The sequence below is a fragment of the Brassica napus genome, chromosome C8 (genome assembly GCF_020379485.1).
Source record: "Brassica napus cultivar Da-Ae chromosome C8, Da-Ae, whole genome shotgun sequence".
In the NCBI taxonomy this organism is placed as follows: domain Eukaryota; kingdom Viridiplantae; phylum Streptophyta; class Magnoliopsida; order Brassicales; family Brassicaceae; genus Brassica; species Brassica napus.
In genome coordinates, this window is record NC_063451.1 from 13,641,413 (window position 1) to 13,655,877 (window position 14,465).

At 37.6% G+C, this 14,465-nt stretch overlaps 1 pseudogene; it reads left to right on the top strand.

Annotated features, from left to right (window-relative positions):
* Window positions 1-349: 349 nt before the first annotated feature.
* On the top strand, window positions 350-12,248 carry LOC106408238 (annotated as a pseudogene).
* The last annotated feature ends 2,217 nt before the right edge of the window (window positions 12,249-14,465 follow it).

Genomic DNA, 14,465 nt, shown 5'->3' on the forward strand with positions numbered 1-14,465 from the left:
ATGAAACCATGATCAGATTTTCAAAAAAAATTATGTAACATGCAGTCCTTAACAGTTCTAGTTGATTCATATCAGATAAGAACATTAAACAGGACAATAATGATAAGTTTAAGCAAGTAACAGTCGGTTTCTTTCAACATATAGCAGTCAGATTTTTAAAAAAAAAATGTTTAACTTTCAATCCTAAACAGTTTTAATGTGAAACTATCATCAGGAAAAGTTTTAAACAATTTTAAAATCAGTTTCAGATTAAGAACAGGTTCAAAACAAGTTCAGGTTTGAGATTTTAAAGAGTTTATGGTTTCTGGTTTTATTTTATTTGCAGAGACATGTTGCTAAATATAGCTACATGGCTGCGGATGGGGGTATTTAATACTTTATGGGTTTTAGATGAGTTTTCGATGATACCTGAAAACTTTTGATGGGTTGATCGGTCTATCAGTTAGAAATCTTCCTGGTTAGCTGATGGATTGCTCGGAATTATTGTTTTTGTTGCTGCTTGTTGGAATAGGAGACTGGTATATGGTTGAGAGAGATTTTGGTTTTTGGAACAAATTTTCCGCCTGTATTGTAGCTGAGCGTGGGCGCGCGTCCGAACTCCGATTGATGCGGGGTTAGCGGCGTTGGCTTCGTCTCGTCAAGAGCTTTAATTTGGTATCTGGCTCGTCGTCTGGATCCACCGGAGTTTAGGGATAGAGCTGTTTGAAGTTTGTCGGGAATTAGGGTTTTTACTGCTCGGATTTATTTCTGGTTTTTAGGGTTAGGGTTTATGAGAGCAACGTCGTGCTGATAACGTATTGTGAATGAAGAGGGGAACTTGTGTTGTCATTACTGTCGACCAGAAGGTCCATATATATACAAGGTATTAGACCGTCATAAGGTCATCTTTATCCTAACAAGATAAGGATAAGAATACACACTATGTTACAGATATACATGGAATATATACTAGATAAACACATAGTCTCTGGTTGTTTTTATCATGTCCCGGATTGGGCCTGCAGTACGGGCTGGTCCATGGTCGATCATCATTTTGTTTATAACAATACTATAGTTATAGCTTTTTAGTATTTATTAACTGAATTACTTGTGTGGTAAGATTTACTTACCCCCCCCCCCCCCCCCCCCCCCCCGGCATTTTTTAGAAATTATATTTTCCAAGTTTCGTATTTTGAACATATTTTAAAGAACACAAATATATGTGATTAAATTCAAAATGTTCGTTTTCTCTCCAAGAATGGAGTTTTTTTTTCTTTTTCATACACAATTTTTTTCCATGAACAAACAATTTTTGAAAAAATTTAATCAAATAAGAAAAACTAACAATTGTTGGAACTATTTTTTGTTGGAACTCCGGTTGTATGAACCATTTTATACAATTGTGATTGGACCATTTTGTTGACTCTAATAGTTCTGTTGAGGACGGACTCACTGGTAGGAAGAGTCAACGGATAATTAGTAGGCCTGTGACTTTTATCCGAGATCCGGATTCGATCCGAGATTCGATCCGAAAATCCGGATATCCAGAGGGGTCGAATCCGGATCCGGATAATAAAGTGTTGGATCCGTCAAAGTCGGATCCGGATACGGATATTTTAATTTTTTAGTCTAGATATCCGGATCCGTAAGTTTTATTAATAACTATTTAAAAATAGTAATATATATATATATAAACTAATTTTATTTAATATATTTCATTTTTATAATAGTATATATAAATTTTATGCAAATTTTGTAATATTATACATAGAAATAATTAAAAACATTATACATATTTTTATTTTTAAATTATTGTTAATATTTTATATATATTAATATTATTTTTTATTTATTTTAAGGATCCAAATCCGGATCCGGATATCCGCCGGATATTACAATTTTTAGAAGGATATCCGACACCCGGATATCTGAGAACCTCGGATCCGGATATCCGAGAACCCCGGATCCGGATAAGGATAGTAAAATTATGGATTCGCCGGATGAGGATCCGGATCTGAATATCTTAAAATTTCCCGGATACCCGATCCATCTCACGCCTAATAATTAGGTTATCCAAAAGGAGACAAAAACAAGAGAGACTTACATTGAAGGACACTTTATGAGTTATTTTTACACTAAAAGACACAATATTGTTTTGCCACACTTTACGGTGATAGATGTTTTATTGAGGACGAAAATAACCTTGCTTTTTGCTTAAGAGAAAAATGTTTTTTTTAAGAAGACAACGTAATGAAATTTAGTTAGTGTTTGGTTGCATTTAATAATAAAGTTGTGAACCATAAAGGTAGGTATATGGGTTTATATGAATGGTTTGTAGGCGTGAGATCAATTTAAAGATAGAACATCTAACGGTTACAAAGAAATATGCCTTTTAGAGTGTAATTAATGAGTTTCGAAGGTTGATAAAGTAGGTGAGTCACGGTCAGAAGAGATATGGCCAAACGAAGTTTGGTTAGCAGATATATGGTCAGACCCTAGTTGTACGGGGAGTATTGTGGTCAGGTGATGAATGGATGGGAGGTGTGTGGTCACTCGATGCGTGGACGGGTGTTGTGTGGTTGGGCGATGAGATGTGGTCAGAAGAGTTTTAACGTGGTGGTGGAGAGATGTAAGGAGGTTTTCCGGAATGGGGAATCAAGAATGAGAGCATGCCTTTTAGAGTGTAACTAATGGGGTACGAAGGTTGAGAAAGTAAGTGAGTTGTGGTCAGAAGAGATATGATAAAACGAGAGTATTGTGGTCAGGTGATGAGTGGATGGGAGGTGTGTGGTCACTCGAAGTGTGGACGGGTGTTGTGTGGTCAGACGATGAGATGTGGTCATACGAGTTGTGAAGTGGTGGTGGAGAGACGCAAAGGGCGTTCCGGAGTGGGAAATCAAGAATGGGTGTCACATGCGTTTTGTTCTGATCATTGCTGAGAGGGACATATTATTGGATCCCATATAGGCTGACTGCAGCAGAATATTAGGCCGTGAATAATTATTCACACATGAAAATCTATTAGTTGTGAAAAGCCTCTTGGGGGAGATGGTGGTCTTTTCTGCTCTCTTCAAATTGTATAAACAAGAGGCTGAGAGTTGGCGTTAACGCAGAGAACAAAAACGAGAATAAGTAGTTGTTTTTCAATCAAAAAACGTATTTTCCATGTCGACTATTGACTGTGAAACCCAGCGGCGGAATATGATGCAATAGTTCGGAAGATCGAAATAGAAGAAGAGAGAAAGGGATTAGATTTCGTAAGGATTGTGAGAGGTTGCTGGAATTTGTGATTTAGATCCACAGTTCTAGAGTTTTCAATTTCTGGATCGAGAAAAAGAGAAGAGCATAGATAATGATTAAGGTTCGTAAAAAATAGGAGATGTTCGAATTTGGGAATTACAATCTATTGTTTAAAGCAAAAAAAAAAGAAAAAAAAACAATAAAGAGGAGAGTTTGTCCGAGTTTGTCTAGTTGGTTTATTTGCTAAGATTTCATCTCTAGTTACAATTACAAAGCGTAATGAAACCTGATTTCACACTAGTTAAGGGGTTTATTGGTCAATTCAACATGTGAAAGTGCTTTCTAGATTCAATGTGTTTCTGTGGCTAATTGAAAACATGAAATGTGTTTCCGGTGTAAATTTTTCCAAAAACAATAACGGACGAACACGTCACATGATCACAAGAGAGGACGACCTCGTGTTTTTTTATTTATTTAAATAACTTGAATGATTGATGACTACAAGGAACATGCAAGTCTAGCTGTCGCTTTTCAAGCTATAATTGTCTCTCTCTCTCAAAAGTCAAAACATCTTCCAACACTGAAGAAAGACAGAACTGCGCTTGTAGAAAGCTGTGAGTTTTAGGCTCTGTTGTTGTTGATTTTTTTGTTGTGATAATGGAGAAGATAGCGAGATGCGTCCTGTAACGGCCCGATTCCCCAGCGTCCGACCGGGATTATCGAAAGGGCGTTATGGACATGTGTCAATTCATTTAGACAACCCTACGTGTCCCGTTACTAGTCCCAAGAGTCGGCGGACGCATAACCTTCTTTGAAATACCGTCCCACCCACATCCATATACTTCTACTTACAGTCCTGCGCATAAGGAAATGGAAGGGGAGGGATGAGCAACAAGTTACTCAGTGAAGTGACTCTAGACCAGTCTGCCCGCATGACACTCTATACTACTCTATGCGGGAACAGGGCTGACTAGCCACTACAATCAGTTGATGCATCTTAACATTCCATATCATCATCATTTATTTCCACACATTCAATTATATATATTTCTAACAACCTAGTGATCAATCAGTACAATGATCTCACTCATTGTCACACATGTCAAACCATAGACTTAACTGACTCATCATACCAGACCGACTCGATCCTATGACACCTTTAACTCCCCGTTACCCGACCATGATGCACGTTTTTATATCCCGCCTCTCGTGGTTGGCACTTCGTTCTTATCATCAGTAGGTAGCTCCCACTAGGCTTCTACCCCATATTCATGTGGATTCGCCACATCTCCTATGGGTGCTTCCTCTCCTATGGGTGCTTCCATATTCTTGTGGATTCGCCACATCTCCTATGGATACCTAGCGTGAACTACTGCCACACATACTTTCCTTAGACTCTATATGCTCTCCCCACCCATGCTTAACCGTAACTTTATTCTTTCATACTTTCACTTATCCTTTCACATCCTTATCATTTTCACTTATCCCTTCCCATTCTCATTCGCTTTTCTTTTCATTTAGACTTGTACTTGGACTCATTCACTAGACGCCACCCGTTATCGGTGCCACACACAATACACATTACACTCAAGTTCTACTTCAATAACACTAACAATCATTACTCATCTATCAGCTTAGCATTCATTTCTCTCTAGCATCCTAGCTTTAATCACAAACCACTCATGGGACTACACATCCAAACATACAAGCATAAATTACCTATCAATCATCGCTACCACAACTCCATTTCAGTTTACTAAGTCCCATTTAACAATATGAGGGTTCTTATGCATCGTGTTCCATTCATCTAACATCCTAGCAATAATCATGATCTATCATCCTAGCTTTCAAACAGGGTCTAATCAACCCCAACTCCAACATAAAGGAGTATACAGTACATGAGAACAAGATGGGTTCAAGACACTCCACCTTAGCCTAGATCTGGATCCGGAACAGGAAACAAGAGACAAGGGAGAGGAGATTGGGATCCGGTCACCACCACCACCACACGGCACCGGCGAGGAGAGAGAGAGCGTGCGACGGCGAGGAGAGAGAGAGCGACGGCGAGGAGAGAGAGAGAGAAGAGAGAGAGAGAGACAGCGCAAGAGAGAAAGGGAGAGCTCGACGGCTAGGGTTTCTGGTCTCCGGGAATTCTCTGCAGAGCTTCGCTTTAGTTTCTGTATGAGGCAAAAGGGAGGCTGCATCTCTTTTTATAGGAAAGGGGAAGGGAACCCTAGGTCTTTGCCATATGGGCCGTAGAGAAGCCCATATTCTCAAGGAAATTTTTATGGACGAGGAACCGGGCCGTTACAATCCTACTCCGTTAATCGGAATTCGTCCCCGAATTCCAAGGCCCACATCTTTCGGACTAATCGTTCATTACTGAAATGGATTCACGCATTCACACAACAATCAAGGGAGGCATACAAGGCGAGAACAACTTTGCTCGAGATTTTTTTTTAAAAACCAATAAATGAATTAAGCTCAGAAAGAAATTCTGCAAGTAAAATGGATCTGATCAAAACCTTAATAGACTTATAGATATAGTGGGTGGTTTTGAAATCGTTTTCAGAACTTTTAGGAGAATCAAAACTTTCACAAACTCTTTTCTTTTTATGAAAACAAGTTTTTTTTTTTTTTTTTTTTTTAAACGTCGGAGATGCTGATCCCTTAGGACAGAACTAAGGGATCTTAACCCGCTCTGATACCAATTGTAACGGCCCGATTCCCCGGCGTCCGACCGGGGTTATCGAAAGGGCGTTATGGACACGTGTATACTCATTTAGACAACCCTACGTGTCCCGTTACTAGTCCCAAGAGTCGGCGGACGCATAACCTTCTTTGAAATACCGTCCCACCCACATCCATATACTTCTACTTACAGTCCTGCGCATAGGGAAATGGAAAGGGAGGGATGAGCAACAAGTTACTCAGTGAAGTGACTCTAGACCAGCCTGCTCGCATGACACTCTATACTACTCTATGCGGGAACTAGGGCTGACTAGCCACTACAATCAGTTGATGCATCTTAACATTCCATATCATCATCATTTATTTCCACACATTCAATTCTATATATTTCTAACAACCTAGTGATCAATCAGTACAATGATCTCACTCATTGTCACACATGTCAAACCATAGACTTAACTGACTCATCATACCAGACCGACTCGATCCTATGACACCTTTAACTCCCCGTTACCCGACCATGATGCACGTTTTTATATCCCGCCTCTCGCGGTTGGCACTTCGTTCTTATCATCAGTAGGTAGCTCCCACTAGGCTTCTACCCCATATTCATGTGGATTCGCCACATCTACTATGGGTGCTTCCATATTCTTGTGGATTCGCCACATCTCCTATGGATACCTAGCGTGAACTACTGCCACACATACTTTCCTTAGACTCTATATGCTCTCCCCACCCATGCTTAACCGTAACTTTATTCTTTCATACTTTCACTTATCCTTTCACATCCTTATCATTTTCACTTATCCCTTCCCATTCTCATTCGCTTTCCTTTTCATTTAAACTTGTACTTGGACTCATTCACTAGACGCCACCCGTTATCGGTGCCACACAAAATACACATTACACTCAAGTTCTACTTCAATAACATTAACAATCATTACTCATCTATCAGCTTAGCATTCATTTCTCTCTAGCATCCTAGCTTTAATCACAAACCACTCATGGGACTACACATCCAAACATACAAGCATAAATTACCAATCAATCATCGCTACCACAACTCCATTTCAGTTTACTAAGTCCCATTTAACAATATGAGGGTTCTTATGCATCGTGTTCCATTCATCTAACATCCTAGCAATAATCATGATCTATCATCCTAGCTTTCAAACAGGGTCTAATCAACCCTAACTCCAACATAAAGGAGTATACAGTACATGAGAACAAGATGGGTTCAAGAAACTCCACCTTAGCCTAGATCTGGATCCGGATCTGGAAACAAGAGACAAGGGAGAGGAGATTGGGATCTGGTCACCACCACCACCACACGGCACCGGCAAGGAGAGAGAGAGCGTGCGACGGCGAGGAGAGAGAGAGCGACGGCGAGGAGAGAGAGAGAGAGAGACGGCGCAAGAGAGAAAGGGAGAGCTCGACGGCTAGGGTTTCTGGTCTCCGGGAATTCTCTGCAGAGCTTCGCTTTAGTTTCTGTATGAGGCAAAAGGGAGGCTGCATCTCTTTTTATAGGAAAGGGGAAGGGAACCCTAGGTCTTTGCCATATGGGCCGTAGAGAAGCCCATATTCTCAAGGAAATTTTTATGGGCGAGGAACCGGGCCGTTACAATCCTCCTCCGTTAATCGGAATTCGTCCCCGAATTCCAAGGCCCACATCTTTCGGACTAATCGTTCGTTACCGAAATGGATTCACGCATTCACACAACAATCAAGGGAGGCATACAAGGCGAGAACAACTTTGCTCGAGATTTTTTTTTAAAAACCAATAAATGAATTAAGCTCAGAAAGAAATTCTGCAAGTAAAATGGATCTGATCAAAACCTTAATAGACTTATAGATATAGTGGGTGGTTTTGAAATCGTTTTCAGAACTTTTAGGAGAATCAAAACTTTCACAAACTCTTTTCTTTTTATGAAAACAAGTTTTTTTTTTTTTTTTTTTTTAAACGTCGGAGATTCTGATCCCTTAGGACAGAACTAAGGGATCTTAACCCGCTCTGATACCAATTGTAACGGCCCGATTCCCCGGCGTCCGACCGGGGTTATCGAAAGGGCGTTATGGACACGTGTATACTCATTTAGACAACCCTACGTGTCCCGTTACTAGTCCCAAGAGTCGGCGGACGCATAACCTTCTTTGAAATACCGTCCCACCCACATCTATATACTTCTACTTACAGTCCTGCGCATAGGGAAATGGAAAGGGAGGGATGAGCAACAAGTTACTCAGTGAAGTGACTCTATACCAGCCTGCTCGCATGACACTCTATACTACTCTATGCGGGAACTAGGGCTGACTAGCCACTACAATCAGTTGATGCATCTTAACATTCCATATCATCATCATTTATTTCCACACATTCAATTCTATATATTTCTAACAACCTAGTGATCAATCAGTACAATGATCTCACTCATTGTCACACATGTCAAACCATAGACTTAACTGACTCATCATACCAGACCGACTCGATCCTATGACACCTTTAACTCCCCGTTACCCGACCATGATGCACGTTTTTATATCCCGCCTCTCGCGGTTGGCACTTCGTTCTTATCATCAGTAGGTAGCTCCCACTAGGCTTATATCCCATATTCATGTGGATTCGCCACATCTACTATGGGTGCTTCCATATTCTTGTGGATTCGCCACATCTCCTATGGATACCTAGCGTGAACTACTGCCACACATACTTTCCTTAGACTCTATATGCTCTCCCCACCCATGCTTAACTGTAACTTTATTCTTTCATACTTTCACTTATCCTTTCACATCCTTATCATTTTCACTTATCCCTTCCCATTCTCATTCGCTTTCCTTTTCATTTAAACTTGTTCTTGGACTCATTCACTAGACGCCACCCGTTATCGGTGCCACACACAATACACATTACACTCAAGTTCTACTTCAATAACATTAACAATCATTACTCATCTATCAGCTTAGCATTCATTTCTCTCTAGCATCCTAGCTTTAATCACAAACCACTCATGGGACTACACATCCAAACATACAAGCATAAATTACCAATCAATCATCGCTACCACAACTCCATTTCAGTTTACTAAGTCCCATTTAACAATATGAGGGTTCTTATGCATCGTGTTCCATTCATCTAACATCCTAGCAATAATCATGATCTATCATCCTAGCTTTCAAACAGGGTCTAATCAACCCTAACTCCAACATAAAGGAGTATACAGTACATGAGAACAAGATGGGTTCAAGACACTCCACCTTAGCCTAGATCTGGATCCGGATCTGGAAACAAGAGACAAGGGAGAGGAGATTGGGATCTGGTCACCACCACCACCACACGGCGCCGGCGAGGAGAGAGAGAGCGTGCGACGGCGAGGAGAGAGAGAGCGACGGCGAGGAGAGAGAGAGAGAGAGAGACGGCGCAAGAGAGAAAGGGAGAGCTCGACGGCTAGGGTTTCTGGTCTCCGGGAATTCTCTACAGAGCTTCGCTTTAGTTTCTGTATGAGGCAAAAGGGAGGCTGCATCTCTTTTTATAGGAAAGGGGAAGGGAACCCTAGGTCTTTGTCATATGGGCCGTAGAGAAGCCATATTCTCAAGGAAATTTTTATGGGCCAGGAACCGGGTCGTTACACGTCCGGTGGGGTTATGAGGTTAATGGCTCTTCCGATGATTGCATGAACGCAATTGACTCCTATTTTCAACAGGTTCCTCTTCCATTTTCTCTCTCTTTCTTTTTGTGTTCTGTTTTCATGCTGTGCTTTTCTCTGTTTTTTTGTTAATTTCTTATGAAGTTTTGATCTTGGACTCTTTGTAACTGTACTCATTAATTCTTGTTTGGTCGTGTTCAGGTTCTTTGTTATGGGAGGAACATGAAAGTGATTCTTGAAGCATCACTACACGACAAAGATTGTGTTTTGGGGAACATTTTAGCTGCTCATTACCTTTCCTCATGTGATCCTTCCAAAGTTAATCTCTACGTTGAATCTGCGTCTTGTAATCTTGTGAGTCTTCTTTTTATATTCACTTAATTCTAGTTTCGAGGAAGATTCTTGGTATAATTCGTTTGTTTTCTTCTTCTTCAGGAACGCTCTACACCTTATGAGAAAGCCGTTTTCGAGACTGTTACTTACTTGATTTCAGAGGACAAGGATGACGACTTGGCTTTTGAAATGCACATCGAGGTTCAGTTCTCACTTCCATTGTTATTTTACATGAATCCGGCACCAATAAATCGGTCGTAAGTTATATATATGGTCTGCAGCTACTTAAAAGATTCCCAAAGGACTTGGTCTCTCTGAAGAGAGCTCAGGTTTTAAGTTTCCAGATGGCTAAGCCTGTTCCCTTTTTGAATCTTGTTCAGCAGGTACTTTATCTCTCTTCAAGTTGATGGTCACTTAATATGATTTACACTTAGCCTAAGGCTATTATTTTATCTGCTTCACGCTGTAGGTTCTACCTGAGAATCAAGATGAAAGTTATATACACGGTATGCTTGCGTTCCCATTGTTAGAACTTGGTCGAATGGAAGAAGCCGCAGCTGCTTCCAGAAAAGGCTATGGGATAAACAAAGAAGACGCCTTGGCACATCACTGCGTGAGTTGTTTCAAACAAGTTGACATCTCATTCAGCATTTATGGGCTTTTTTTTTTCTTGTAAAGATTTAACTTTGTTTGTTGCAGTTGTGTCATGTTCTTCAACATAAATGTCAGTTTAAAGAAGCAGTGGAGTGGCAGAATATTGGCTTTCTTGCACATCATTCTTGTAGAGCTTTTCCTACTTGAATATTATAAAGCTCAACTCTTATCATTTAGATAGAACCCTGATAATAATAATATATATAAAATTATAAGGTATACACACAATTGGTGGCATGTTGCCCTCTGTTACTTGGAAGGAGGGTCACCAATGAGTAAAGTGGAGGAGATTTATGATAATCACATCTGGAAAGAACTGGAGAAAGAGGACGCCATTCCTCCAGAGGTAAATTCTCTTTTGGGTTAGAAAATTTTTATGCTTTCATTTCCTTTTATCCAATATTCAACTATATGCAACTCTTTAGGTTTATCTCAATGCTCTGGGTTTGTTCTTGCGTTTGGATGTAAGAGATGTTCTTGATGGTTTTAAAGACCGTCTGGAACTCCTTGCTGCTCGTTTAACTGATCAGGTAAGCCATGCACTAGTACGATGACATGTGTTCTTTTTCTCCATAGGGTTTTTATTGATATGTGGAAATGATTAGTTTTTTTCTCGGCCACATGTGTGGTTTAACATTTCAGGCAAACTGGTATTTGGACTGGCAGCTAGATATACTGATAGTTTGGGCGCTGGCGAAGGTTGGAGAGACTTCAATGGCTCGTGAATTACTTGAGGGTCTGAAGTTTCGGTTAGTAAGAACTTATAATCTTCTAGAGTTTCTATAACTGAAACTGGGTGTGTTGTGAAACTATGTTGTTCTTGCAGACTATCAAAGATGAACAAGAAGAAACAACAAGTGATGCAGAAAGGGATTCAGGTTTGTTCTCCGTTCTTGACCGTCTTCTCTGTTCTAACAGTCAATATCAGTCTTATTTTCTTTTTTATTAGCTGGGAGAAGCTGTGTGCGAATACGCTAAGGGTAACTACAAACAGGCTCTATGTTTACTTGGTTCAGATTTTAATGCCATTGACTATAAGGTAAAATAAATCTCAAGCTACTAACTCAAAGACTCTCTGGATCAAACACAATGGATTCCTTTTTAAACTGTTTGGTCGTTAATAACAGATCATTGCGGCATCAGATGAACAGATAGATGTTTTCAATGAAGTATGGTGCCAGCTGCTGCTAAAGACAGGCCAATCGTCCACTGGTACTTGTTGTAGAGTATTAAAATTTTCATTAAATATACATCTTGTTTACTATATCAATGAATGCTCTCGGCTCTGATGTGTGCAGCCAAAGAAGTGATCAGAAAGAGGATAAAGGTCAGAGAAGGTTCTCCTTTCACGTGGCGTTTGCTGGTAAACACAATATGAATTCTACAAGTAGGATCTCACTGAGTTTTGTTCATGTGTCAATGAGTTTTAGTGATGAGAAAACCATGTCATACTTTTGGTGCCAGGAGAAGAGCTATGCCATGGAAGGTGATGCAGAGGCTCGGAATGCAGGACAGAGAGCTAAAATGCTGGAATCCTCTTATTTATAAGGAGGGTCTTTTTCAACCATGTTAAAATTCATTCTAAAGAATAAAGATTATATATAATATTCAAAATTGGAAATCCCTTGTATTTAAAAGATAAGCATTATAACTTTTGAGGTAAGCATGTATCATCACTACAATGATTTATAGAATACTTAAAGAAATAAATTAGTCCACCTAAATATATAATAAGGTTTTATTAAACTAACCATAAATTAATTATTAATGTTCTTCATTCTTTTCTTAAATAAAAACTACATAATTGTTTAATGTGTGGCTAAAGTATATATGACAGTTAATGATTTTGAATAATAAAAATTTGATAAAAATTATTGTATCATCTATTATTTTTCATTTATTAAAATAAATTAAACAACCACATTAACCATATAATAAAAATTTAGACTTTTATGTTTATGTTATATTTTGAAATTTTAAAAACGATTATAATTACTAATATATATTGTTTAAAAAAATTTATGATCCATGATTTAAAATTTTTATTCTGACAAGAAACAAATGATTACAAAATCATATAAGCAGGATGTCTTATTTAATAAATATTAAGATATATATTAAATTAAACAATGTACCAGATAAAAAATAGATAAATATTTTAATTTTGAGATTTTCTTTGAACAATTTTTTTTTGACAAAAGATTTGAAAAAATATTGACAACTTAATATTTAAATTTTAACTTTGCATTGAGTTTTTTTGCAAAATTATAAATTGCTAAACTATTAAGCATTTCACAATGAAAATTTTGTTGTTAGTGATTTAAAGGTTTTGTTATAAAAAGATACAAATGATCAAAAAAATGAGCAGAAAAAATTATTTAATATATATCAATATTAAAAATATATTATATATTTATGTTAATATTATTTAAATTTAATTTTATACCATATAAAATAAAAAAAGTGTTATATATTTATGTGTTCGCACCAATTTAATTGTATATATAATAGTTACTGAATTTTTAATTATTCAATATATATTTTTATTACATACAATGTAAAAATAAAATATAATACGTAAAAATAATTTATATATAATATTCATCCCGCGCAAGAAACGGATCTTAACCTAGTGTTGTATTAATTTAAAAACTAAGTCTTTAAGGTCAACTCATATAACAGAAACTTCAATGATGTATTTAATTTGCTCTCTATTAGAAGTATTCGAAATTTCAATAAAAAGAATTTGACCAATTAAGGAAAAAACTTGATTCCCAAGCTCATTCATTTTTTCATGCAAATTGGAATTTTTTTAATGATGCGATTTTATTGCATCCTGCTTAGATTTTTTTTCTAAGTAAAAGTTTTTTTGACATATTCACTAATTAGAAAATGCTTTTTGAAACTATTTAAAAAAATTATTTTAAAATTATTAATATTTATATTCAAAAAGATAATATTTATAAAAATAATTATATATTCAAAAATGTAAAGTATAAAAATGTAATGAATTATAGTTTGGACATATAATTTGGATTTAAGGTGCAATAGATATTTGGTAAGAATTATTTTGTTTTCTAGTTTTTTATCACATGAATTTTGAAAATCACATGGATATATATAATATTTTGAAAGTTAAGTCTTATGTGTAAAAATGAATAAAATTCAGCTCTCAGTAACACTAGATTTAATTAGAATTAAAGAATCAATAATTACTAAACTTTTTTGAATAACAGGGGATTTGAATGAATTTTAAATTTTTTTTTAAACCAATAATAATTGATTCTATTAACATTTTTGAAATCCAAAAACTAATAACAATTGAATCTCAAAATAGTTCATGAGAATTCAGTTACCAATAACACCTAAGTCCTAGATACACTGTCCCTATTTCCCCCCCAAACTATCAAGCTCTTCGTAAACCTATCTGATCATATACTTTCTCTTTAAATCTCCCCCCAAACTTTTTTAATCCCCCTCTCTAATCAATTTCGAAATCGCAATTAGATAAATTAAAAACGCGTTAAGAAAATTGCCCAATTAAAAAAAAACCGGACCCGGGTTAAATTTAAAAAAAAATTGTATTGGGGATAAAATTAAAATAAGGGTTTCTGTGTTCTTCACTCACAACACAGACAAACAACGAAGAAAAGAGAGAGAGAGAGAAATAGATGACGACGAGAAACAGAGAGAGAGAGAGAGACAACGACGACGACGTGAAATAGAGAGAGAGACGACGACGACGACTAAGAACAGAGAAGAAAGGGAGAGAGGCAAAGAGAAGAATGACCAAGTACGGAGGAGAGAGATAGACGAAAAACAGAGAGAGAAACGATCAGAAAGAGTGACAAAGAACTTCTCCACTGATCATGAGCAGCTCAGCCTCATCTTCTTGGCGACAGAGAACAATGGGAGGTGAGGCTGTGA